The sequence below is a fragment of the Protopterus annectens genome, chromosome 4.part0 (assembly GCF_019279795.1).
Source record: "Protopterus annectens isolate FY-2018-M chromosome 4.part0, PAN1.0, whole genome shotgun sequence".
Lineage (NCBI taxonomy): Eukaryota > Metazoa > Chordata > Ceratodontiformes > Protopteridae > Protopterus > Protopterus annectens.
The window spans coordinates 353,253,113-353,269,410 of record NC_056733.1 but is presented as its reverse complement, the minus strand read 5'-3'; positions in this window follow the sequence as shown (position 1 = coordinate 353,269,410).

The window sequence follows — 16,298 nt, the reverse complement described above, 5'->3', positions numbered from 1 at the left end:
GAGAATAAAGTGTGCAGTGTTACTAAAGACAACCTAGGACAGTGATTTGTTTCACTAGTACCTGACTTCTGTGTAGCGAACTTCCTGTTTTTGTGGTGATTTAAACTCGTTTGTTGTTTTATTTATTTTTTTTTTAATTTTTTAATGCTGCTTGCATTTTAAATAAATAAGTTTTCACAACTTACCTTTTCCTTACTGACTGTGGAGGGGTGATGTCTTGTGAAGTCTGAAGTGTGAGTGGACTGGACAGACTTTAGCTTCCTTCTCTTGCATGCTGCTGAATCTTGTGCTGATTGGTTATCTGAGCTTGCAGATTAACCAGTCAGCTTGAAGAAAGGTGGAGACAACAGTGAATTCCAGGTTTACATTGCAAACTCTGAACATCTGGACAAAGCAGTTTATTGCCGGACAGTCTGGATAAAAAAACAGGCACGTGTTTGTTAACTTTTTTGGAAAGTCAGTGTGTCACTGACAATATTATGGCATATCACCTTTAACATGCATGCCATAGGTTCACCATCATGGGCTTAACCTTTTGTAAGATATTACTGAAAGTTAATTCTATCATAGACTCCAAAGTATCTCCTAATTGAATCCCTAAATAGGTGTGTGACAAAAGAAAAGGATACTTTCTTATAAGGTTCTGGAAAGGGGTAAAATTTATTGCAACCACATTTGTTTTATCAGTATTAACTTTACATCCAGAAAGAGAATCAAATGACTCCAGTTCCTGAAATAATGTGGGGAGATGCACTTCTTGATTGGTTAAATAAACTATTAAATTATCCACTTACAAAGACAGTTTATTAAGTCTTCCTGCTACCCTAAGGCCCTCAGTTTCTTATTTCCGAATACATACGGCCAGTGGATCCAATTAGAGCAGGAAAAGAAGGGGGGATAAGGGGCAGCTTTGCCTATAGCCTCGTGTACAGGCATTACATCTGAAACAGCATTTTGGATCTTTACTCTGGCACATGCCCTATTATACAATCTTTCCAACAAAGACGTCAATTCTCAAGGGAACTTGAAATATTGACGTAACTTCCACAGATAGGACCAGGAAACCTTACAGGATACCTTCACCACATCTAAGCTAGTAAGCAGCAAAGTTCTCCCTTCCAAGATTAACCTGCTCCATCATGAGGGCTGTCTTAATTAAACTGTCATGTGTTGTTCTGTCAGTGACAAAACCTATTTGATCCCAGTGAACAATCTTAGAAATTAATTTTGAGAACCTAATAGCCAGAATAGGCATAAATAATTTATAATCATGATTTATAATGGAAATAAGTCTGTATGAGAGAGGGAGGGATCCTTACCTTATTTGGGTACCACTATGATAATTGCTACTTTCCAGGAATTAGGTGGGACTGCCCCATTTAACAAAATATCATTGTAGAGGTAAACAAAGACCTTAACAAATTTGTCACCGCTTCTCTATATATGCCTCTACAGGTAGCTAGTCAGCACCAGCTGTCTTCCCTAAAGGGGATTTCAGTAAGGCAATGCTGACTTCCTTGGGTGTGATTGGGGCCCTAAGAGAATCTGCATCCTTTACAGATAAACTAGGAAGATGCAATGAAATAAAAAACCTGAACAACTTGTCTGCCTGATCAGCTTCCAAATGAGGATACAAGAGGAGACAGTTGTGAATAATAACTTACAAATATTGCCCGGATATCCTCTGATGCAGTATATAGATGGTCAATTGTGAGATCCTTCAATTAGTAACTTTTATAATTGTATAAGTAAACAACTTTATTATGCTATTTTATTCGGCTTGCACAAGTACACAACTATTTTGTTTTATATTTTTGTTTTTCATATCTCCTCATCATGAGCCATGTACTCTTGTAATGACAACTGCATCAAGTCTGTATGGCTGAAACTGTTTAGAACTTTTTAACTACTGTTATACTTCTCTGAATTGTGACAACTTTTACTGTATATATTGTGTTTGTGTTGGAGTTTTTCTCCCTGGGCCTCTACTGAAAATGGATTTGTATTCCAGTTAGACCAGCCCAGTCAACAAATGTAAAATAAAATAAATAAATAAAAATAAAATAAGTACTACATATAGTAATTTTGCTATATTTGGAGCTTATCTCCACATGAAAGCTATTAGTGTAAGTAGTGAATTTTTATTTTGTAATTTCTATTTTTGTAATTTTTATTTTCTAATTTCTATTTTGTAATTTTATTATGTTTGGAGCTTATCTCCCTGGGCCTCTACTGAAAATGGATATCTATCCACCTAGACTAGCCCAGTCAACAAATGTAAAATAAATAAAATAAAAAGTAAATAAATTGAGAAATTTGCCTCGCTACTGCCTGTTTCCTAAGCTTGAGTGCTAAAAACTTTGCCTCTGATGGGGAAAAGTTAAAGTTTCTCAGCCTCAGTGCCTTGGCTGTCTGCTCTATCTTAAATTGAAGGAGATAATTAATTTCAGTTGCAGATACTTACCTTGCAGCATCAGATCTGTTTCTGAACCTCTAACATATTTTGTTGAAGCTGTCCAAGCTTATATTTGTGGTTAGCTTTTCTGATATCAGTGTAGGAACACAAGAAATTTGATAAAACAATTTTTTGAAGGCATCCCAGCTCTCTGGGATGTAAACATTGCATTCACAATCTTTGTATGTTTCTCCCTAATGAAGTTCTTAAGTGTGTTTTTAACCAACTCCCTTTTCAGCTCAAAAGCATCAAATGTCCAGTGCCTGGTGGGTATAGAAAACTATAACGAAAGCTGTAAGGATGCATGAGCCTAAATGCATACTGGGGAAACCTTTCCATAATAGAAAATACTTTCATGTTATAAAAATTGTATCTAGTCTTGAAAAATGTTTAACCCTGTGTGAATAATAAGAGTACACCTGCTGAGGAAGGTTTAACAGATTACAAATGTCTGCCAAAATAAATAGAAAGTGGTATCTCTCCAACAGTTTGATCAAAGATGTCTCAAAGGCTCTTCTAGGGCCACCAGAGACCTTAGGTGACAAAACTATGCTCACCCTCACTTCTTTGCCAGCACGAGAATTCCTAAGGATGATAGGGCGCATAGCATCCATGATACCCATGTTGCCCCTGGCAAGACTCCACATGAGAAAAATTCAGTGGATCCTGAAGAATTTATGCAGGCAACAATCTCATCCCCTGGACACCCCCCCTTCAGTGTCTGAAGAGGGAACTAAAGTGGTGGATCTGTGCCATCACCCTCAACCAGTGAACTCTCTTATAGGTACCGGCCCCCCTAGAACAGGTCTCTACAGATGCATCAGACATGGGATGGAGTGCAGTCCTACTGCACAACCAGAAGAAAATCACTGTGCAGGGAAAATGGTCCACACTAAGACAAAGGGACCATATTAACATCAAGGAAATGAGGGCACTTCTTCTAGCCCTACAAACTTTCAAATCAGCTCTATGCCCAGGAACTCTGATAGTGATCACAGTCAATATGAATGTACACAAACAAACGGGGGGTGAGATCCTACCCTCTTTGCAGCCCAGCCACCCAGATCTGGACTCTAGCATCATCACTGCAGATTCATCTGATAGCAGTGTACACCCTTCCACAGAGAATGTTATGGCAGATACTTTCAGCAGAACTTCAGCACCCTCTCACGAATGGATGCATCACAGAGAGGTATTTGTAGATATTATCCACAGGTGGGGTATTCTGCAAACAGATCTATTCACCTCCTCCCAGAACAGACAGATGCCCATGTTTTGCACATGGACCCACATCCTCAAGCCTGGAAAGTGGATGCCTTCTCCTTTTCTTGGGTGGGGATGTATCTCTATGCCTCCCCACCCTTCACACTGATTCAGAAGGTCCTTCTGAAAGTCCAGAGGGACAAACCTAAAATCCTGTTGGTGACCCCCTTTTGGCCAAGACAGCATTGGTTTCCCCTTCTCTATCTACTAGCCAAGGGCAAGCATCACATGTTACCCCACCGAATAGACTTGCTGACACAGGACAGGGGCTTCCTACTACACCCTCAAGTGAACAATCGAAAACCGACCTTTTGGGTGATAGGGTTCTAATCCCCTTCAGACACCTATACTCAGAGGACGTACTCAATGTTCTGCAGGAGGCCAGAAAGCCTAGTACCACAAGAAATGATGTATCTAAATGAAAGAGATTCTCCAGGTGGTGTCAAAGGAAAGACCAGGACCCTATGACTATTCCTGTATCCTTGGTCCTTTCCTATCTGTGTGAGCTCCTTCACTCAGGACTAAATTATTCTTCAGTTAAGGTTCATTTATCTGCCGTCTCTGCTTGTCTGCCCATACTACCACCTCTGGCTTCTAGATTGGAGGTCAAGCTTTTCCTGAAAGGGGTACTCCATATTAGACCCCCTCAAAAGCCTATACCCCTCCTTGGGACTTGAATGTTGTACTAGAAAAGCTTACATTGCCACCTTTTGAACCAGCACATTCAGTATCCCTGAAACTGTGTACCCTGAAAACAGTTCTGCTAGTGGCCCTTATATCCACCAGGAGGATATCAGAGATACAAGCCCTTATGGCTGTCCCTCCTTGCCTTATTTTCCACAAGGACTAACCCCTCCTTCATGCCTAAGGTGGTTAATGAGCTCTCATTAAACCAGACCATTAACCTACCTGTTTTTTATCCTCACCCTCAGAATCCCTCAGAGAGGACTCTTCATTCTCTAGATGTCCACAAACAACTGAAGTACTACTTAGACAAAACCAAACCTATTAGAAACTCTGAACAACTATTCATTTCCTTCCACCCAAGGGCTTTAGGAAAGGCAGTCTCCAAGCAGACCATTTTTTTATGAATCTCTAAGACCATTGGCACATGCTATTCCAGTCATGGAAAAACTTTACACAGACATGTCAAATCCCACTCCACCAGGGCAGCTGCTTCCTCATCTGCCTTTTTCAAAGGGGTTGATTACGCCTCAACTTTAGAAGTTGCTACTTGGGCTTCAGTGCACACCTTTACCAAACATTACAAACTGGACCTATCTTCCAGAGCTAGAGCTGGGTTTGCCAGATCTATTCTACAAGGTCTCATTGACCAGGGACCTCACTCCTCCACCTAGGCTCATACCTAAAAGCTTTGGTACTCTCCCTACTGTAATAAATACTGCAACATGAGAATAGAAGGATATAGAATAGTTGTGTAAGAACTTACCATAACCTTAGATGTCCTTCTCTTCCATGTTCCAGTATTCAGTCCTTCCATGCTACCCCCCTCTAATTTACCACTCTAATCTACTGTTACTTAATTGTGGGGACATAGTTACTCACCCTCTTAACCTTTCCACTACACACAGCCTATCAAGCACCCTTTATGACCCTCTTTAAACCCCCAGGAGTACTACTGTATGCAGCCGTCCATTCAGAAGAGGGTACGTGCAGACATCACATTTATAGCCTACATCGGTTTATGGCTCTGACGTAGGATGTCACACATACCCTCCTGGTCCAAAGACTTTGGTATACTGGCCGGATGTTGGCACTGCAGGCAGCAACCTCCCTACTCTAATGAATACTGCAACATGGAAGAGAAGGACATCTAAGGTTATGGTAAGTTCTTACACAACTATTCTTTACATGTGCTAGTAGGAATTAAGAATAGGAGAAAGTATGATATGACATGATAATGGACAATATATAAGGTGGATCCATGGAATGAGTTATTAGATAGCATTAAGATGAGTATTAGAAAGAGAAGTGTGAAATTTCAACATATACAAGCATGTAAAGATTTTCTGTGGTGGTTGACATTGAATAAACTGCCTGGTTAAGGTGAAATGAAATATACAATATTTGAGGAAAGTATGTGTGCTGTTTGTAATACAGAAGAGACAATGTATCATGTTTTATTGGAATGCCAAAGGGTTCAAAGATTTTGGTGAAAAAAAGAAAGCCCGTGTGGCAAAAAGGCAGCTTAAAGAACATTGACACATACATGATAATATTCAGGCTTTATGATTTCTCCAGTGCCAATCACTTATGTATAGACAATGTTGATAGAAAAGTTTTTTATTTTTGTGGTGCTTATGGAAAACTAGATATGCACCATTGTTATAACAAAAATGGGACTGGCTAAATTGTTGCAAAAAAATAAATTTTGATTATAGGTGAAAGAGTAGGGAGACTGACAGACTTGACGTTGGTGAATTCTGATGTTCTTTTTGTGTAATATATACATATTGTAGATATTTTGTAAATATGCCAATATGCAAATAAAGACCTTTACTCCTTTTGATAAGTGCTGTGGCATATTTTACATCCACTTGAGCTACCATCAAGTTTCATATATATCATTGATATGCATTGTCAAAATATTTGCTGAAATACAGTTGTGTTGGATCCATCATGTTTTTATCAACACTGGCAATGAATGACCCTGTCATAGAAGGGGATCAGTTAGTATGTTTGCTATCCAGTTAGCCAGTTTAGGTCATAGTGCTGTACCATATAGTTTCCCATAGGTCTTCCTATGAGCTGGATGCCATGAAGAAGTTGTTGGTTCAAAGATGGAATAAAAGGTTATATGCAGAACACAGTACGGCAGTATATCCAACAAGCGCACTGCCTCCTCACACAGTGAATTCAGCACTAAAGAAGAATGCCAACTACTAAAGCCTACTTAGACACATATGTTTCTCTTGATACTGAGGGCTTTAAGTCTATAATTTTTAATAATTTTTAGAAAATCAACATTCAGTAATTCATATTTGGACTATAGCAGTTGTCACCCAGCTAGAATGAAAAGGAATATATTTAAAGGACAGGTCATCAGAGCTGTCAGGATGACATCTAGATATGTTGACATGTTAAAGGAGGTTGAGTATATTTTTACCTTATTTGAAGAAAGAGGTTATGACCCCAAGCTTATGGAAGATATTACAAGCTATGTAACAAAACAATGGGGGAAAAAATATTGTTCACTTCTAGGCTATAACACACTTAACTCAACTGGGCATCAGCAAAATATAAATGTGTCCAAAGACATTATAGACCAACATCAAGCAACTGGGAAGAAAACTTACAGTAGAGCCCTTATTATAGAATATGGAATGTTTAGTAAGATTATTAAGGAAATTGTGTGTAAGAATTGGTATATTCTGACTAATTCGCAGGAGCTAGTGGACCTTGTTGGTCAGAGCCCTAATTTTGTATACAAGATGAGTAGTAATATCAAGTGCATATTAGAGAGAAACAATTTAATAAGCCATGAAAAGGGACAAACTAAGATGACACACACTACAAAATGTGGGAATTGTAATCAGTGCTATGTGATTAATGAAAATTTTAGTTTAACTTTAAACAACTATAAGCACTTAAAAATACACTCTGTTAAGGGCAATTGTAGAACTACCATGTTAGTGTATATTGCAGTATGTTCAGTCTGTGATGCTTACTACATAGGAAAGACAGAAAGGCAGTTGAGGCAGCGAATATATTCACATCTTTATTGTATAAAAAATGGAGATACGAAAAATGCCTTGTCAAAACATATTATTCAAAATGGAAGTGAACATAAATTCAGTTTTATGATATTGGAGTCTATTACTCAAAATCCAAGAGGGGGTGATTATAAAAATTTATTAGCATATAGAGAACTTTGGTGGCAAGTTTATACAGATGCCACTTCACCCCCAGGAATTAATGACTTTGTATCCATAAAGCCTCTTTTGTACATAAACTAATACAATATTAATCAACATTGGGGGGAATTAGTTAGTATGCTACTAATTAATTAATTATTTAGAAAGATATTACAATGTGAATGTATATATATATACTTTTTTAACATTAGTAACTTGTGCTCTGTTGCTTTTAAAGTTAATTGACAAATTATTCGTATTTGGCACCAAAACATCTTATTTAAAGAGTATGTGTATTATGTATGTTGTTCTGAGGAAGCTCGGTTATCGAGTGAAAGCGCTAAACCATATTAAACACTTGGTTTTAATTTTATATTGGCATTCTTCTTTAGTGCTGAATTCACTGTGTGAGGAGGCAGTGTGCTTGTTGGATATACTGCCGTACTGTGTTCTGCATATCGTTTGGTCCAGCTTGCAAACTTTGGGTTCTGTTGTCGTATGGAATAAAAGGTTGATAATATGTAAGTACTAGTGACAAAACAAGAACATAGACAAATAGCATGTTTAACTGTGTAGCCAAACTCTAAGTAGTTTTTGCCTTAACAGTCCTATATTACCTATACTAATTTTCTTAAGGCCTACTGAGTTCTCCAGTTAACTACTTATTTAGGCAGGTTATTCTAGGGCCTTAGGATGCTCTCAGCAAATGTTAAATAAGGTGAAAAACTTCTGATTTGTTATTCCTTGCTACTGTCCAACTGCTAGACAAATTACTTTCAGGAATTATTTCATCCTTGTCCACAGAATTCTCTCAATAAATGTCGCCAAATGGAAGGACTTGGATCCATTAATTGGGCAAGATGGCTACTACTACCACTCGACATTTACTTGGCACCATTCCATTCTGTGGATGAAAAACTTATTAGACGTTCTTCATATTGATCACTGCTGCAGTAGCCTTAGCTATAGGGGTTATAGCTTGCCAAGGATATAACAGCAGACTAGCTACCAAAGCTTCAGGACATCTTCCACACACCCAAACTGTTAAGCAGCTCAAACTGAACTGACTAAAAGACAAGTTTGGGCATAGAATCCTTCAGAGCTTTACTACCGCTGTAGAATACACTCCTTTGAGACATTTCAGGATTGACAGTTGGCTTCTGCTTTCCTTTGCTGGGCAGATAAGTTCCCTTTGGGGGAAAAACTTCCATTTTCTTAAATGCATTGTAGTTTTATTACTTTCCTCTTCAGGAAAGTTGTTTTAAAGCTAGGAGTGTTGTATTTTGACCGTCTCAACACTGTAATGTTCTGTTAAATGGAGCACTCATTTTTTTCTGTCAATTTAAAAGTAGTGTAAACTAACTGAACACTTATTTTATGACAAGAAATAGCTTTTATTTTTCCATTGTAAGGCCACCATAGTGTTTAAAAGTGTTTTTCATTGTGGTTTTTTTCAGTCAAAAAAGTAACTTTTGACAACTGGCAGTTTTACCGTCATTTACTGCTTGCCTTCCCCAGCAAAGAGGTACCATTTTCCACTTGACCATGGAACAGACTGCCGGTCCCATGATCGGTCCTTCCAGCCACAAAAAGAAAAAGTTAAACAAACATCCTTTTCCAGGACAGCAGACTAACAATCTGACACAGCCACAGGTGGATGACTCTGCTGTCGCCATTTGTTGTACCTCAGACCACTCATCTTTTACCCCAGATGCCTTTGGTGTAGCACCTACAGACACTGTAGACAGAAGGTTAGGCAGCTAATGGAATCCCTGCACTGAGCAATGAAAACCACTCTTGCTGGTCCTAGGAGAGGAAACTGAGGTTTCCCTGTTTTGACAGTATACCCTGAGAAGCAGTTGCTGACATTGGTAACATGGTTGGCTTAATTTTTCCTGTCAAAAAGAAAATCAGGCATGTATCTGCTCCTCAAATTTCTTTGGATAGGAGTAGATTTCTGGGACTGGCTCAGGCTTTCATTCAGGCTATTGATCCTTCCTGTAAAGTAGTTTCTGGTAAAAGAAAGAGGGGTTCCTCTTTTCCTGAAAAGATTCAAGATTCTGAATGTGAACAAGAACCTGCAAGGACAGATTCTTGGTTTTGCTCTCAGATTTCTGATTCAGACTCAGAGGAGAGCTCAGTTTCTGATTCTCCCTGTGGGGGATCTCTTTCTCAGAGACTGTTGCTAGAATGTTACAGCATGTTCAGTAGGAGAACACTGAGCTTTTGCAGTCCCTCAGAAAATACTGAGTTGTTACATACGTATTTTCCAGAACCTACACCCATTCCTCTGGTCTTTGCTGCTTTAGAGAATGTGTGTGTTACTGTGCAATTTTCTTGATAGTCAGCCAGCTATCCCAAAAAAAGGCAGATAAGATGTATAAAGTTCCTCAGTCTTTTAAACCTTTATATACTATTCCCAAACCTAATCCAGTAGCTGTAACCTTAATTGACTCCACTGCTGCAAAGCACTTAGTTAATTCCAATCCTACTAATCTAATAGGAATTTGAAACGTATTGGTTGGTATGGCAGAAAGTGTATACTTCTGCAACTTTGATTTTCAGAATTTTAAATTGTGAAGCTCACATGTTAAAGTTTTTCTGACAAATTGTGAAAGTATGAGGAATGTTTTATCTACAGTTTCTTCTTATGAAGAAAAAAATCTAATTTAAATAACTTAGTTTATTCTATTGTACAGGTTACTACTCGTTGTTTGCAGTGTGAGTATGACTCTGTTGATACCTCTTCCAGGGCTGCATTCTCAGAACCTCCCAGATTATATAAAAAATGAGATTTAGTGTTAGGCTCCTCTGCTACAGAGGTGATAAAACAGTGTGATGAAAGGGGCAAGTTGATACACGGAATATCTGATATGTTTCAGCCCTTGTTTTGCAAACTGTCCAAGGGATGTTCTTTCTCCTCATCCAATTTTGGCAAAACAAAACAAAAACAAAACAAAACAAAAAAAAAACAGAATGAACATTCTCAATGGAATTCCAAGGGTTCCAAAAAGAAGTCTCAAACCTCTCAAAACCATGGACAGTAAAACAAGCCTGAATAACTATTAGAGAGTCTGTGTGACTTCCTCCTACCCTGGCCCCTTTTCTCTTCCAGAAAGTGTAAATCTCCATTTTTCTCTTTGGTAACAGATTGTTTCAGACAAATGGGTTCTGAAAATCATTCATCGGGTTAGAAATGGCAGTGGGAGAAAACTCCTCCTATCTAGGCAGCCATTCCTCATCCTAGAGATTCATCATATGCTGACTCAAGGAGTAAAAGAGCCAGATCCTCCATCTCCATTGTGGAAGGGGTTTTATTCAAGGATGTTCCTAAGTGCCAAAATAAGAAAATGCTTGGAGACCAGTTCTAGATATTTCTTTCCTAAATATGTTATATTTTCTTTCAGTTTCAAGTTTCCTGGTATCACTAGATTTAAAGATGCATATCACCACATCCCTGTTCACACAGACTTCAGATGTTTCTAAATGTTTTGTATGATCACATTACCAGTTCTCTGCCTTACCCTTTGGGCTATCCACTGCCTACCAAGAGTGTTCACAATGTTTTTAGCTCCAATTATAGCTCATTGCAAATTACAGGGTATCCACACTTTCTACATCCAGAAAACTTGCTTATCTTTGCATAGTCTTTTTCAAAATGTCAGGAATATCTCACTCTTGAGTGAGAAATTCCGTGCACAAGCTGGGATTTCAAGAGAACATTCAAAAGTCTTTCTTTACTCCCTCATACAGGATTGTGTTCTTGGGATGTCAAATAGATGCCTCAGTTCAAAGAGCTTTTCTTCTCCAGGAAAAAACAAATCTTTATTTATATCCATTTCTAAGGTTTTCCACTCAAGACTTTGAATACTGCAAGGGAATACTTCCACATTTTGGGTCTCATGGCATCAATAATTCTCACCATACCCCTGAAATAGTTTTGTTCCCAGCATCAACATCCCTTAGATTTTCATATCCCAAAACTGAGGTTTGTCAGAAAAGAAATCTTTTGGTGGAGACAATAGATATCCTTAAATTCAGGTCTGCCCTTCTCCCTCACTGCTCCAAAACAGTCAGTCAGTACAGACACTTCGGATTTTCCATGGGGAGTAGTTTCAGGAGAGATAAAAGTGCAGAGGGTGTAGGACACCAAGGACAGATGCAAGTACATAAATATCAGGTAGATGCTTGCCCTGATCAAGGCACTCAACACAATGAACTATATCTGGTCCCCGGGACCTCTTCAACTGGTTACAGAGAATATCTCAGCCATGTGGTACATCAACAAACAAGGGGGAACCAGGTCATACCCCCTTTGCAGACTAGTCATGTTAGCTCAGGATATAGCTTCACATCACAGTTTCACTCTACTGGCATCCTTCATTCTGTCAGAGCAAAACTGTGTAGCAGACAAACTGAGCAGGACCAGAGCAGATCCTCATGAATGGAAACTAGATCAGAGGGTTTTCCAAGATTTGATCTATCTGTGGGGAGTTCCTCAAGTAGATCTCTTTGCCTCCTCTCTGAACAATCAGCTGGTAAAATTCTGTTCTAGGTCTCCATGAAAGAAGGCCTGGAAGACAGATGCATTTTCTTTTCTTTGGATAGAAATGTTCCTGTATGCCTTTCCGCTAATATCCAGGGTACTTCTGAAGATCCAGTAGGAATTCTCCAAGAACATCATGGTGACTTCTATCTGGTGCAGGTAATCATGGTTCAATCTTCACATTCTTTGATTTGATCTGAGGACTTAGTTTCGATCTAATCCAACCACTACAATAATTACAAAATAAACAGCTTATATGGTTATGTTTAATCTTAAAGTGTGTGTGATATTTTTCTGCTGCATAATGCTATGGGAATATCATGGCGGTAAGAATTATCCCATATGAAGTGTCACCTTACTATTTTTTGGTGCAGAAAGCGCATATGTACTTTTTAATTTATATATATATATATATATATATATATATATATATATATTTATATTTATATTTATTTATTGCAGTTGGTTTACCAGGATAGTCCATTGGGCCATTGAAGAACCCGTTTTCAATGGAGTCCCGGGGAGAAAAGCTCCAAAAAAGAAAATAAATGTACATTAACATTTGACAGTAAATATGTAGGTACATACTATAAAAGAACATAAGCAAAACATAAATGTACTTAACATTTGTCAGTGACAATCTTGGTACAGGCTAACGAAGGAATAAAAGCAAAACATAAATGCATTTTAATGAACAAACATAGTAGATGAATAGAGTAGAATTTGTTAGTACAGGGCAAAGGTAGAGTTGGTTATGTGGGGTGGGTACAAGAGCATTCCCATTGAGATGCTAGGTGTAAGAAAAGTGACTTCTTGAAGGTAGAGTGGTTAGAGGTAGTGCGGATGTTTGGTGGTAGGGAGTTCCAGAGGCGAGCAAGGCTGAAGGAAAGGAGATTTTTGCCTGGGGGATGAGTCGGTTTGTGGACCTCTAATAGATTTTGATTATTAGACCTTAGAACTCTATTTGGATGGCGCATTTTAAAGGCAGAGGAGAGGGAGGGACAGTTGGAGGGGTTTAGAATAAGCTTGTGAGCTAGAGTTAGTTGAGTGTAAGCAAGATAGTTGGGAAGTTCTAACCATTTTAGTTTATGGAGGGAGAGACAGTGGTGAGTGGAAGACTTATGAGTGGTAGCGAATCTAGCAATTTTGTTATAGCAAGAGGTGAGCTGTTTTTTTAACAAGCACTGAAGATTAGTAAGTAGTGGGGCACCATAGAGGAGGGAGGGAATAAGGAAGGAAGTAGCTAGAGTGATTTTAGTGGTGGGTGTGAGGTAGGCATTTTGTCTATACAGCATGCCAAGTTTTGTATGTGTTTTTTTGATGTTCTTTTGTAGGTGGGAATTAAATTTTAGTTGGTTGTCAATGTGGACCCCAAGTAGTTTGGTCTCTGACACTATTTCAAGAGGTGAGTTATTTTGACTAGTAACTAAGAGTGAGTCCATGTTGGGGGGAGGGAGTTTGGAGGGAGTAAATAACATTAATTTGGTCTTGGTGGCATTGAGAGCTAGATGATTGCTTAGCATCCATTGCTCTGTGGAAGAGAAGGCGTCTTGAGTAAGTTTTTGTAGGGTGGAGATAGAAGAGGCAGAGCAGATGATAGTAGAATCATCTGCATATTGGATAATGCTAGAGAAAGGGATAGATTTGTGGAAGTCATTAATAAAGATATTGAAGAGTAGAGGGCCCAATATGGGGCCTTGTGGAACTCCGGTAGGGGTACTTAGGAAAGAGGAAGTTGCTTTTTTCCATTTTACAGCTTGATTTCTGTTGGATAGATAGCTAGAGAACCAGTTCAGAGAGGAGGAGGATAGGTAGAGTTTGGAGAGTTTAGTTAAGAGCAGGCTGTGAGAGATAGTATCGAAGGCTTTGGAAAGATCAAGGAGTAAGGTGGAAACGATTTGTCCAGAGTCTCGGGCTTTATTTACTATTTCAAGGAATGAGAGAAGGGCAGTCATGGTGCTATGATTAGGTCTGAAGCCATGCTGCGTGGGGGTTATAAGGTTGTTGTCTAGGAGATGAGGAAGGAGTTGGATTTGCACACATTTTTCGAGGATTTTTGAAATGGGGGACAGGATGGCTATGGGACGAAAATTGGTAATGTTATTATTGTTACCACCTTTGTGTAATGGAATAATAAAGGCTTGTTTCCAAATTTGGGGAACTGTGCCTCCTAGTAGGGAGCGGTTAATTAGGATGCTAATTGGGTAGGCCAGACTTTCGGCAGCAATGTTAAGAAAGAAGGGATATTATCAGGAGCATTGGTACATGGTTTCAATTTCTGGAGGAGTTTCTTAATAGTAGTAGTAGGAATGGGATTTAAAGTGAAGAGAGTGCAGTCGGGCAGCATTGAATTTTGGGGTGGTATGGATTAGGATAGAATTTGTGTGGAAGAGGGGGTAGAGGAATTGGTGGATTGGGAGTAGGGTGTTGATGTAGAGATTATGGGGGTGAGTGATGGGGTATTAGAAGATGGGGAGGAGATAGAGAATGAGGAGGTCAGTTTTGAAATAGAGTCAATAAAGAAGGAATTAAATTGGGTGGCTAAATCTAGTTCTGGAGCATTTGGATCTGGGGTAGGAGTATCTGGTTTGCTGGGGTGGAGGAGAGTGGAGATTCCTTTCCAGAATTTTTGAGGGTTGTTTTTGTTTTGGTTTTGGAGTGTAGAGAAATAGTTTTGTCGATCAAAAGAGATGTGTTTCTTAGCTTTATTGCGGAGCAGTTTGTATTCGTTGAGGAGTGGGGTTGTCTTATGTTTTTGGTAGCGTGCCCACACTTTGTCTCTTTGTCTCATGAAGGATAGAGTAGTTTTAGATAGCCAAGGGGCTGATTTAGCTTTTATTCTCTTGGTCCGTAGGGGAGCTTGGGAGTCAAGTAATTTTAAGAATGTTGAGTTGAAGTATGAGACTGCATTGTCTAGAGGTAATGTTTTTAGACAAGTCCAGTTTACTGCCTTTAGTGAGTTTGAAAAGGTTATTGGGTTGAAGTTTTTTTGGTTGCGGATAGTAATGAAGTTGTGGGTCTGTTGAAGGATAGTGGGAAATCGGTGGGTAAAGGTGGGTAAGTGGTCACCTAGTGGGTCGGGAAGGATGCCACTTTTGGCGAAATAGTGGGGATGAGAGACTAGAATCCAGTCCAGTATACTCCCATTTGAGGGTTTTTTGGCTGGGTGAGTAGGCAAGTTGATCTGTTGTGAGAAATGGTAGAGGTTGATATTAGTGGTGTTTAAAGGAGCTTGGGTAAGGGCCCAGTTAATGTTTACGTCTCCAAGGATTATGGTTTCATTACTAATGTTACTGGATAGCCAAGAAAGGATAAGTTCAAGTGTAGAGATATTGTCACCTGGGGGGATATAGAGGGAAGCTATACATATTTGTTTGTAGTTATTGATTTGTAATAGAGTAAGGAGAAGTTCAGCGTTGTTAAAGTGTGGGATAGGTTTGTTGTAGGGAGAAACTACTAGGGAGGAGGAATATATAAGGGCTACTCCTCCGCCTTTTTTGATAGGTCTGTCTTTTCTTATGATGGAGTAGTTTGGGGGAACAACTTCAGAGTCCTTAATATGTGGTTTCAACCAGGTTTCAGAAATAGTCAGGATGTCAGGTTTATTGTATATAAGCCAAGCATGAAGGTTGGGGACTTTGTTAACGATACTTTGTGAGTTTAAGGAAGTGAATAGTAAGGATTTAGTTGTGGTGGTTATAGTGGCAGGGCCCGGGTTGGGATGGATGTCACCTGATAAGAGAGTATATGTATTGACCCCACAAGTACCCTTATACCTGCAGTTTACCCCACATAACATCACAGGAGAAGAAGTAAATATAAAAAACATGTGTCCCTGGAACCCAGACACTTCAGCATCTACAGTAATATACAGACTACAATAACTTTGTGCTCATTACAACCACAGGAGAGCTGTACTTCCTCTAATAATATACTGTCAATTATATATTTATTGCGAGAAGATTCCCTGAATTTGATAATGGTTATAGGAGATATAGTATTGGATGTGCAGAATAAATATGCCTTCACATTTGAAGAAATAAGCTGACTTTCTTTACCTAGAATACTTTGCAATTGTAAGCAAACCCTGGTTTATATCAATGGTGACATCATTCCAAAGCTGTTGTCATAGTAATAGGAGGGCAAGTGAGAAAATAAA